Source organism: Nuphar pumila, chromosome 15 (genome assembly GCF_984573655.1).
Source record: "Nuphar pumila chromosome 15, dmNupPumi1.hap1.1, whole genome shotgun sequence".
NCBI classification, from domain to species: Eukaryota; Viridiplantae; Streptophyta; class Magnoliopsida; order Nymphaeales; family Nymphaeaceae; genus Nuphar; species Nuphar pumila.
In genome coordinates, this window is record NC_143263.1 from 82,723,028 (window position 1) to 82,735,322 (window position 12,295).

Sequence of the window (12,295 nt, forward strand, 5' to 3'; positions counted from 1 at the left end):
GTGTATGTCACAAGAGCCTCCTCAGGGCTATGAGTTGAACATTCGCTCAAGTGCTCATGACTTAGCACAAGCCACTTTTGGGCTGTGATTTGAATCTCTCGCTTGAGTCTTCATGACTTAGCACTGACCTCTTTCAAGTCTCAAAGGGAAGTCTAGCTCAAGTTTTTATACTTGGCACATCTGTATCTCACGCATCTAAGAACAGTTTCTCGAGCTTCGCTTAGTCGTGCGGATACAACACAGGTCTTTGTCCAGTCGGTCCAGTCGTATACCGATAATGATACATTCACAAAGGTTATGCAGGATTGACTCAACAATGTCCATTCACTCATACATTCAAACATCGTTGAACCTAGAGCTAATGCATTGTTTCAATATTTAACATCTTTCACCCTTGGTATGCGGGTGAAGCATTGTCCGGGCATCAGCTCGACATTCTGGGGGTTGATTATTCTATGTATTTTAGATACCCCAGATTCCTGTTGACTCTATCCATAGTAGAATAGTGTATTTCAACCGAAAGAACCCTACTAAGCCCATATTCAGATGCATCATCTACTTGCAGTAGTTAGGTTCAATCCTTACATCTTAAGGATAACTACGGCCTCAAAACCTTTGAGTGACTGAGGCCATCATAAACTCTATTACGTCCAAAGTTAATACGTGTCACTCAAGGTTGTACCATCACTGTCATTTCACAGTGAGCATAATTCCTAAAGGGGTCTGTCAGTCTTACGATTACTTGGTCAGATATTACATGTCATTTTAGGCAGCTCGTGCCTCAGCATTATGGAGATATGTACCTAACCCCATTCAGTATGCCTCAATCACGGTCATCAATCGCAGGGGATACCCCTAACACGATCATCAACCACGGGGTATGTGCGACCTTAAGTTTTATTCATATGCATGCTTAACTCTCCTCTCGGCACTGCGGCCATCACGAGCATCTCAACTCTTTCGGTAGAAACAACACACTATGGCTCTGCGGCCCATACGAGTCTTGGTTATATAACAGTTCTCAATGAGCATGCATATGACTCGATCTCAACGGATCGGTCACTCGGCGTATTTTTACGCAATGAGCCCATAACCTTGTCAACGTGCAACCACTACTTTGGCGCAACGGCCCTTACGAGTAAGATACCCTTACAGATATCAGAGAGACAAGTTATTTAGGCATCGTTGTGTTGTTTAACCGGTTATGACAGCTCTATTGCCAACCATTTCACCAGCACCTCCCCTCCTCCAACGACAAGAGTACGACGATCCTTTCTATGTTGTAAAAAGTGTTCAATGAACTGGGTAGCAACTCCTATGTATGATGGAGTAACCTGCTACGTTCTTTCTGAGCTATTTTTAGCTTCTTCTAAAATTCCAGCAACACTTTCTATCTTTGATGGAGAAAGTGTGTGTTTCTTTCAACCATTTTAGCGGCATCTCCTCTCTTTAGTGGGAAAATCTCTACGTTTAACTCGGGGATGGATGCACACCATCGTGCTTACCCAGCACCCATCAAGGTTGATTGGAACCTTGGGCCATAGCCCGACTATATGCAATTGACTTAGTTTTTGTGAGAAAGTAGTTTTGCGCAAAATCGAAACCTTTCTAATAGGGGTTTCATTCATCAAGCAGAATCTTGAACAAGGAGCGGTAAGGAAATCGCATTGGCGATTTTGAGTTGATCTCTATTTGAACACTCATTTACGCAACATATATGTAATATAAGTAGAAGCATGTGCTTTATATGGCGACGACGTAAAGGAAATGCATATACTTATTATTCGAGGTGTGTAATCGAACAAAATATTTGACATATATATTTGCAGAAAGCAATAGCATTGACGTCATTTAACGCGATGGCATAAATAAATGTACAATCGGAAGTGCAGAATCGAAAATGCAAAAAGCAGATTGCCTTGGCATCATACGATGCGACAACAAAGGTAAAATACACAAGCCTTGGTGATATAAGATGTGACGGCCAATTCTAGACGATATACACCAAGATCTGTAATCCAACGATAGTTATGAAGAGAGCGAGTGAACACCGAGGTGTCCTAGAGGGCTCAACCAGAAACTAGGGCGAGATACCATTTTTAAGAACGCATATACTTCGTATTTGAATATATACATCTAACGATAGTTACGAGGCGAGCGCGTGAACACCAAAGTGTCCTAGAGGGCTCAACTCTGAACTAGGATGAGATACTACTTCAAAAAGTATATGCTATATACAAACAAGCAAATACTTGAGAGAGAGAGATCAACGAAGTGAACTTACTTCAAATTGAGAAAGAAACAACTTTGAAACGCTCCAACTGCTTCAAACAGGGTTTGATCTTTCCTTCGAGAGGTCAGACTAAGTCTGGGTTCAGAAAAATTAAACCAAGACTTTGGATGAAAAATGACTTTGACTTCAAACTCAACTAGGTTCAAGTCAAGTCAACTGGGTTTGGACCATGTCAGGCAGGCTAAGACCAGATCAGGCAAGCTAAGACCAGATCAGGCAGACTCAGGCCAGGTCAGGCAGGCTGAGACCAAGTGGGCTCACTTGCAGAGGTTTAGGAGAGAAAGAAGGCAAAGAAGAGAGGGGGTTGGCAATTTTTTCAAAGGGGGGGCTTCTCTATTTATAGCTAAGGTTGCTTAGCCCCTAAGCAACCCCATTTACCTTAGTGCTTTTGCCTTTTCCAGAAATCCAAGTTGAGCTTATACAGATGACTCACTTGAGCTTATCCAAATGAAATAATTCCATAGAATATCCCGTGGGTCCCACGAGATATTTTTATGGGATATTTTGTGGGTCCCACCAGATATTTTCTGAAAAATATTTCTGTGGGTCCCACAAAATTTTTGGATTTTCAGTATTTTTTTTTGAAAAATTCTCAGTACGTCATTCTCTTTGTATTGACGTAACTAAGAATGTTGGCGCGTGAAAATCTTTTGATTTCGTTCAGGTAGGAAGTTATGAGTTCTAGAGTGTTTGAGCATATATTCGTGAAGCGACGGATATCCTAAGTATATCTGGTTTATTGAAATTGATTTGATTTGCATATCAATTAAATATGCTATTTTTCAAATGAAAATGCCTCATGAATTTTATTCAGAACTTGTCTGGAAAATTGTGGGTCTTACATCATTACCCCCTTAAAAGAATTTTGTCCACGAAATTCATTTAAGAGTACAATGTAAAAAGTTGATGATACTTATCCCGCATATCAGATTCGGGCTGCCAAGTGAAATCATCGATTACATGATGTTGTCATCTTACTTTAACAAGTGGAATGACCTTCGTTCTTAGCACTTGCTTCCACTGGTCCATGATTTCTACTGGCCTTTCCTCCACCGCCATATCTTCTCGAATGTCAATATCTTCATATTGGATGACATGAGAAGAATCATGAACGTATTTTCTAAGCATTGATACGTGAAATATGTTATGTATTTGCGTGTATTATGATGGCAATGCTACTCAGTAGGCTGTCTCGCCAATCTGATTCAACACCTCGAAGCGACCAACGAATCTAGGGCTGAGTTTCTCCTTCTTTTCAAAATAAAATGCACTCTTGGTTGGAGAGACCTTGATAAAAACCTTATCTCCAACCGTAAAAGTGAGTTTCCTACGCTGTTGATCTGCATAGCACTTCTGTCGACTCTGAGCAGTCAGTAGTTTCTTTTGATCATATGGATCTGCTCAGTATAATGTTGCATAATAATGAGCGAGTCCAAGGTTCGCTCACCCACTTTGCCCCAATGGTTTGGTGATCGACATGGTCGTCTGTACAAGGCTTCGTATGGTGCAATTCCAATGCTAGCATGATGGCTATTATTATAAGCAAATTCTGCCAACGCTAAAGTGTGAGTCTCAATCACCTTTCTATTCTAGCATACAGGCTCTTAGCATATCCTCAAGAATTTGTATGGTTCGCTCAGTTTTCCCATCAGTTTGGGGATGAAATGTGGTACTGAACTTGAGTTTTGTCCCCAAAGCTCTCTGCAGTTGCTCCCAAAAGTGAGAAGTGAACTTCGCATCACGATCAGATATAATCGATATCGACACTCCATGGAGTCTGACGATTTCTTGAACGTAGATTTCTGTCAATCTTTCTGTTGAGTATCGAGTGCTGATTGGTAGAAAGTGGGCAGACTTGGTGAGTCTGTCAACAATCACCCATATTGAATCATGTTGGAGTTTGACGATTTCTCAAACGTAGATTTCTGCCAATCTTTCTATTGAGTACCAAGTGCTGATTGGCAGAAAGTGGGCAAACTTGGTGAGTCTGTTCACAATCACCCATATTGAATTGTGTGGTCTCTTGGTTCGAGGTAATCCAATGATAAAATTCATCGTAATGCCCTCTCATTTCTATTCTGGAATATCAATTTGTTGCATCTTTCCGCCATGTCGTTGATGTTCGATCTTGACTTGCTCGCAGATCAAACACTTTAAGACAAACGTCGTCACATCTCTTTTCATACCCCCTCCACCAGTATTTTCTCTACAAGTCTTAAAATATTTTTGTACCTCCAGGGTGGATAGTGTACTTGCTACTATGAGCTTCCCAGAGTACTTTCCCTCTTAGCTCTGGGTTATTTGGAACCCATATTCTTTCTTCCATCCATATTCCTCCATCTTCTTCCAAATGAAAGAAAGTGTCAACTTTTTCAACACGAGCTTTTAACTCTAAGTACTGGGGGTCCTTGAATTATTTGGCTATAATTTGATCAAGGATCTCAATATGGATTGTCAAATATGACAATCGGATTCTGCTTGAATCAGCCAAAAATGGCTTCCAGTTGACGAAATCCTCCATCAACTTCCATTGTCTCGCGAGGCTGGCGAGAGTGTCAATAGTCTTGTGACTAAAGGCATCTGCTATGACATTCGCCTTTTCAGTGTGATAGAAAAACGTGAATTCATAGCCTTTGAAGAATTCCAGCCATCGTCGTTGTCATATGTAAGTAAATGCATAATCGAAAGTGCAGAAAGCAGGAAGCCTTGACATTATACGATGCGACATCAAAGGTAAAATACACGAGCCTTGGCGATATAAGATGCGACGGTCAATTCTAGACGATATACACCAAGATTTGTATCCAACGATAGTTATGAGGCGAGCGAGTGAACACCGAGGTGTTCTAGAGGGCTCAACCAGAAACTAGGGCGAGATACCATTTTTAAGAACGCATATACTGCGCATTTGAACATATATATCTAACGATAGTTACAAGGCGAGCGCGTGAACACCGAAGTGTCCTAGAGGGCTCAACCAAGAACTAGGATCAGATACTATTTCAGAAAGTATATGCTATATACAAACAAGCAAATACTTAAAAGAGATGGATCAACAAAGCGAACTTACTTCAAATTGAAGAAAAAACAACTTCGAAATGCTCCAACTGCTTCAAACAGGGTTCGATCCTTCCTTCGAAAGGTCAGACTAGGTATGGGTTCAGAAAAATCAAACCAACACTTTGGACAAAAAAAGACTTTGACTTTAACTTCAAACCCAACTACGTGCAAGTCAAGTCAACTGGGTTTGGACTAGGTCAGGCATGCTCAGACCAAGTGAGCTCACTTGGGGAGGTTTAGGAGAGAGAGAGAAGGCAAAAGAGAGAGGGAGTGGATTGGGCACAGTGGAAAAGAGGTCTGAAGCTAAACTCTGCTGGACATAGTGTCGAGGTTGCTAAACTCTGCTGGACATAGTGTCGAGGTTGCTTAACTCTACTGGACACAGTGGAAAAGAGGTCTGAAGCTTGTCGTGGTTGTGGATTGGGCAAAACTAGAGAAACATGGTAAAACAACTAAATCAAATTGGTGTGATTTGAGTTTGGTAAGCATTTCGGTTGTAGTTTTGGTTTAGAACTGAGATGTTCTGATCCAGGGGTTCTAGAGACTCCTAGAAATGTGTATAAGGGTTTGGATATGACCTAAACTCAAAGAAAGGCTACTGATGATTAAGGTTTAACGGTTTAGCTAAATCAGACATTTCGAGCACTTGGCAAGATGTTTTGGGTTTCAGGACTTAGAAAGTTAACAAAAGCTAGACTAAGGATAAGAAAGGTTGGTATAAGTATGTATGAACTCTGTAGTGATTTGATATGTTGTCTCACATGTTCGAAAACTCATATACATGATTTGCAATACAGAATGTCACTCGGCTCACCGAAAGAGCAAAACACACGGTCCAAGTGTTAGGGGAAGCTCGAGCTTTAATGAAAGGTTAGACGTCCAACTTTCGAGGTCTGATATGCAGAGAGGTCTTGGAAGTCATGAGAGAGGAGGGAAAGAGTAAAGAGAGAAGATAGTAGATGATAAGAGAGATAGATATACGTTAGAGAGAGAAAAAGATAGAGGAAAATAGATAGAGAAAGAGAGAAAATGTTAGGGAGATATGTGACACTTCAATAATCAAATTCACAATTCAAATAAGTTGTCACATACCTCCTTATATAAAGGGGGTTGGGGTTGAGTCCTAATTAAACTACAATTCATCTAATTATGAAAAGTCAATAATACATTTATGTTAGGAATCCTATTTTATTAAGAACTACTAATTAATTTAACTAATTAAGAACTCTTAATTAAAAGTTATTTAATCTACTAAATCATCCTCTATAAGGGGGGACATCCTCTCAGGCTCTCTGGATTCACGCTCCCACATGTGGGGGCTCCTCTATTATTTGACTTGCTATTTGGTGATGCCACGTGTCCAACTTATCCTCTTATGACTTATGAATCAATTAGTCTTCGCTTAATTAGATAAGCCACCTCAACTGCCATGCTACTACCTTGGGTCCCACACACTTCTGTTCAAGTCTCCTAAAGCTCTAGAGGTGACATATGAATCCTAGGCATTGGATATTGTTCTACAATCATTTTTTGAATCGTAACATTAGAAGATAATCTTCTAAGGATGGTGTTCTAATTAAAGGGATTTAGGTGTTGCTCAGTGGACAAGAACAATAATTAAATGGCATATAGTTTGCCTTATATGAGTTTAAAGAGAATAAATCACAGTTCAAAGGACAAACCTCAATATTGGATCCCAGATCTGAATCATTTGTAATGAGTGCTATTGCTCTCATGTGATTTCTCATCCATATCTACCTAACCCCATCTTGCCAATCCAAAAAGAAAAGTCGGAGTGAAGCATTGAGTATCTCATCCTTGCTTAATATTTGGTGTTATTGAAGGTAAGAAGCTATTGAGTATAGATCATCTTCTTTTCATAATTTTTAGATTTTTTCGGTAGATTGAACATCATCAATGTAATCAGCAAGGTTTGTTTATTACAAAATGAGTATTAAACACCGTGCTGCGCTTGTCGCATGTAAGTAGGTTTTCTAAGAGCTATAAAAATCAACAACCAACAACACACTAATATTTTATAACTCATATTTTTATATCAAAATAATATTATCTAAAGTTTGATCATTAGCAAACAAACCATGCTTAACACTTCTATGTGGTCAAATTGAGTTGATCAGCAATTTTGTGCCTTCAATAGCACCAAATATTAACCCTTCATTCTTCCTTCCAGCTTTATGTTAAATCTACATTGGGGAAGAAAGAAAAAATGCTTTAAAAGGGACTAATCTATCAAAAAGTATCTCCACTTGTGGTGTTTCTCAATTGGTTAAACAACTGTATCCAAAGTCCTCCAACATTGCGAGTTCAATTCCCCTAGTAATCAAACTCTCAAAAGGCACAAAGCAACATTATGAGGCCGATCTACTTTCATAGGTAGGGACGACAGTGAATCAATGCAGATGCGGGGGACAAGCTCTCCACCCCTGTCCCGTCTCAAAATTTTGACCTCCATTCCTGCACAAATTTTAATTTTCACCATCATTCTTGGTCCATTCCATGTTTCATATCCTCCATTCCGGCCTCAAATGGAGTAGGTTTGGATCAATTCCCGTTTTCCACCGATCCACTGCCATCACTTTTGTTATTCACCAAAAGAGACAATACAAAGTAAAAGTTAAAAAAAAACTTAAAATAATCCAAACCAAATTTATTACACTAGGAATGAAACCCAATGCCCTATTAAAGAGTAATTTTGAACACATTCAAGAATCCTTATAGTTTAACCACAACCAATTAAAACACTAGAATATCTAAAGCCAAAAAAAATTCACAAGACTGTCAATTACCATTTAGCCCCATATCCAACCCTAGCAAATAAATGACTAAAACAAAGAAAACCATTTTAAAACAAGCTCAATCACCACAAACATGAGTAGGTGGAGCACAAAAAAAAAGAAAAAAAAAGCCATAATTATGAACCAAAAAAGAAACAAATAATTAACAACAAAATTACATACAAGATGAAACAACAAAACAACAAACAAGTTACAAACTAGACGTTACGATAAAGAACAAATTTTGATTAACAAGGCATAAATATTTTGCAAAGCATAGAGTGAACCCTAAAAACAAACCATACTTGAATCATGTTTGTTATATTTTATAGTTCACAATCAGTCATGGGGTTGTTAAAAATTAATGCTCTCTATGTCATTATATATATATATATACACGTGTGAAGAGAAAGGTAGGTGTGTCCATAGGCTAAGTTGCACTAAAATTATGTCTTGCTCTTTAAGAGAAGGACGCGTGGTAGGAGGTGTAAAAGATATTGCTGGTTGCCTCTGTTACTTTTGAGGGCAGGTTTGGAATAGGGGTGGCAATCGGGTCGGGTTGGCGTGTCAGCATACCTCAACCCGAACCCGACCCGTTTATTAAACGGGTCAACTGTGGCAAACATGAACCCGACCCGTTTAATAAACGGGTAACCCGACACGACCTGCCAACCCATTTAATAAATGGGTTGGGTCGGGTAAACGGGTTTTCAGGCAGGTTGGCGGGTTGACGGGTTGGCGGGTTGACCTAAGAGGCGGGTTGGCCGGTCGGGTCAGAAATTGCTACCCCTAGTTTCTAAGAGAGAAACTCTCGTAGAAAAATAATGAAAGTTTTGCCTATCAAAAATTTTTATATAAGATTTTTTTCAAAAAAAAGTTTTTTGCTTGTTTGTTTGTGCGGCATTAGAGTGGAAAAATATGAAAAAAATAAAAGAGAGGAAAGGCAGGGCGGTTGGTGTGAAATACAATCAGTGGAGAGTTTAAAAATATTTTTTCTCTTGATAGAGAACATTCATCCGTAACTATACTGTAAATTTTTTTTTTACACTTTCGAAAGGTCGGCATTTTGCATCACTTTTCCTAATTCTTTCTCGCTTCCCAATACGCCCTGAGACGGAAACCAATTTTGGTTTTTAATTTTTGCTTTAAACTCTTTCGAGTCCGTAGTCAAATCTCCATTATTTAAAACGAAAAAACAAAGAAGAAAACGAAAAGCCAAAACCCTCAGCATTCCCGCTTCTCCTCCATCTTCTTCGATGAGAGTTACCCAAGCTCCAACCAGCTGCCGGTGTTTAGCGGTTTTTTGACGTCTACTGCTCCTGGGCGCTTTTTTCGGTGTCTGATCCTGCATGAAAGACCACCCTATCAGGTGCTCTCTCTCTCTTGCCGAAAAAGGGGTCAGGCCCCTTTCCGACGACCTCTTGCCCCTCTTTGACCGGAATAGGGGCCAGCCCGTCTCCAACCATCTTCTTTCTGTTTGGTCGGAGTAGCGGCTGGCCAGCCCCTTTTCCGGTCACTGCCTTCGGCTATAATAGGTGTCCGACCAGTTTTTTTCGGCCGCCCTCCTCTCTCTGTCTAGCCAAAACAAGGTCCTGTTGAAGTTTCGGCCATCTTCCTCTCTTTGCTAACCGTAATAGGGCCCAGCTCCTTTTCCGGCGACCTTCTCTCAGACTGGCCAGAAATGGGGCCAGCCTATCTCTCTTTGTCCATGGATAATGTTTTCTAACGAGTTTATATGCAATTCCTTTTCTTATATGTTTTTATATTCTTCATTCTTTTTTTGGTCGTGTTTAGGTCAATATTGCTACTTGCAATGTCTTTCTTTTTGTGCTGGGGGTGAAAGGTTTGTTTTTTCCAAGTGCATTGCTATCTTATTGGGTTGAGCTGCTTCCAGCCATTTCAGAGATTTTTGTTTGAATTATTATTTTCTGAAATTTATCAAAGTTAACTTTTGTTTTATTTTTTGAAATTTGCAAACATTTCTTAGCTATTTGTTTAGGGATATTTCTAAAAGGGTCAGAAATAGAAAGATCCTATGCATTTGCTCTTTGCTTATCGACACTATATTACTGGTGGTGCAGCCATTTGAACTAGTGGTCAAGATTTATCAACCTACTTGAATTGGTGGTTGGACAGCCTTAAAGGATCAATATGAAGTGTAGTTTGCCATCTTAAAGAATTAACATTAGGTGGTAGGGTAAGCAAGATTTTTTTTCCTTTTTTTCCCTTTATGTATCGATGTCCTGCATTCTCTTTTATTTCATACTGATATTTGTGAAGCCAAGAAAGGTTGATCATGTAGTTGAAATTGTATATGTGCTAGTTGACTTGAACGAAAAACACAAAAGCTTTTTAGTAAGAGGTATATGTGCTAGTCGGCTTAAACAAAAAAAAAAGGCTTTTTTAGTAAGAGGATGTAAGTGTTGTGAATGCAGCTATCCTATTTGGATAGCAGTAGCGTTTGGTCCCTGGCAAAACTCAACTTCATACAATGTTTGGTTGGGTCATGCATTCATTGTTTAATCTCAATATGAAGGGTGAAGCTTATTAAGGATTTTTAAATTTCAAGTTGTCTTTATCTGTTAAGATGTGTTTTACCTGTTTTGCCTGTTTTTCATAGTTATAGAGGGCTGGTAAACGAGCTGAACAAACCGAACAGGGCATGTTCGGGCTCTGCTCATTTACCAGTGGACTGAGGTCGTGGCCCGCTCATGTTCGTGTTTAGCTGAGCTCGAGCTCAGCTCATTCCTAAATGAGACGAGCCAAACATGAGCTGGCTCATGCAAAAACATTTCATGTTATTTATACATGGAACATATATATTTTCATATATTATACTTAAAAAATATATATTTGTTACATATTACACTTAAAATATATATATTTGTTACATATTACACTTAAAATATATATATTTGTTACATATTACACTTAAAATATATATATTTGTTACATATTACACTTAATATATATATATATATATATATATTTGTTACATATTACACCTAATATATATATGTTACATATTACACTTAATAGTTAGATTATATATATATGTATATTCTCTTATCCTTCTCTTTATATATATATTTTATGCATTCTTCTTTTTATATATTATACTTAAATATATATTATATAAAAAATATATATATTTTTTTATCTATATGAGATCTCCCGATCCAAGCCGAGCTAAACACTCTGTGTTCGGGCTCGACTTGTTTAAACTAAACGAGCTGCTTGTGGCTTGGCTCAGCAGCTATATGAACCAATCACAAACGAGTTCATGACGAGCTGAACCGAGCCGAGTCACGAGCTACTCTCTTTGTTTACCAGCCCTAATTATAAGTATATGAAAATGATGCACACTCACAATTTTTGCATTGTATTTTGAGGGTCAACAAGGAGGAATTTATCAAACTTGAGAGGAATGTCATCCTAAAATTAACAATTATAATGGTACATTGTTTAACTCATACAATAGTGATGTAGGAGCAAAATTTTGACTCAAGGAGCATGAACAAAAAAAAAAGTACGAGGAAGATCATGTAATTCGATACATATGGTCATCTGCATCTTTATTATATTTTTGTTTCTTGTGATCAATATGGCCATCTGGATTGTGTATGGATCATAATGTATGGACTTCTACATCTCCTTCTAGGTCAAGATACCATGACTATTCAAGTTGATTGCTTTAGATTATCCCCGATATTCTTCCTCACAAACAAATGTGAAATTTTTCCAATATTTAAGAATTTCATCGAAAAAGAATATCACAAACAAGACATCTTGAAAACATTATTGAGGGAGAAATGCTTGAAACAAAAAAATGCAATCAAGCCAACGACATTGAGTTTTTATGGACTGAGGCATTTCATACAACAAATCATGCCATAACCACCTCCTCCTTGTTGCGTTGAATGGAGAATCAACATAGGAAAACTCTAACCAAAACACGCATGCTAATCAAGAAACAAGGAAAACAAACAAACAAACCATATGCTTCCGTGCCAACATTAGCAATAAACGAATAAACGAAACCAACATAGCGTTCCAAAATCATGGACGAGATTGATTCGTTGTATGAAATGCCTCAGTTCATGAAAACTCAATGCTGTTGGTCGGGTGCATCCATACCAAGTCTTCT

At 38.6% G+C, this 12,295-nt stretch overlaps 1 protein-coding gene across 1 annotated transcript in view; it reads left to right on the top strand.

Moving 5' to 3' along the window:
* The first annotated feature begins 9,423 nt into the window (after positions 1 to 9,423).
* Positions 9,424 to 12,295, top strand: part of LOC149815798 (uncharacterized) — a 51,838-nt gene continuing 48,966 nt past the window's right edge. Inside the window, exons 1-2 of the mRNA XM_089988365.1 lie at positions 9,424 to 9,517; positions 10,230 to 10,345. The gene's annotated coding sequence lies outside the window, so the exon portion shown is untranslated. The remainder of the gene's footprint in view (positions 9,518 to 10,229; positions 10,346 to 12,295) is intronic.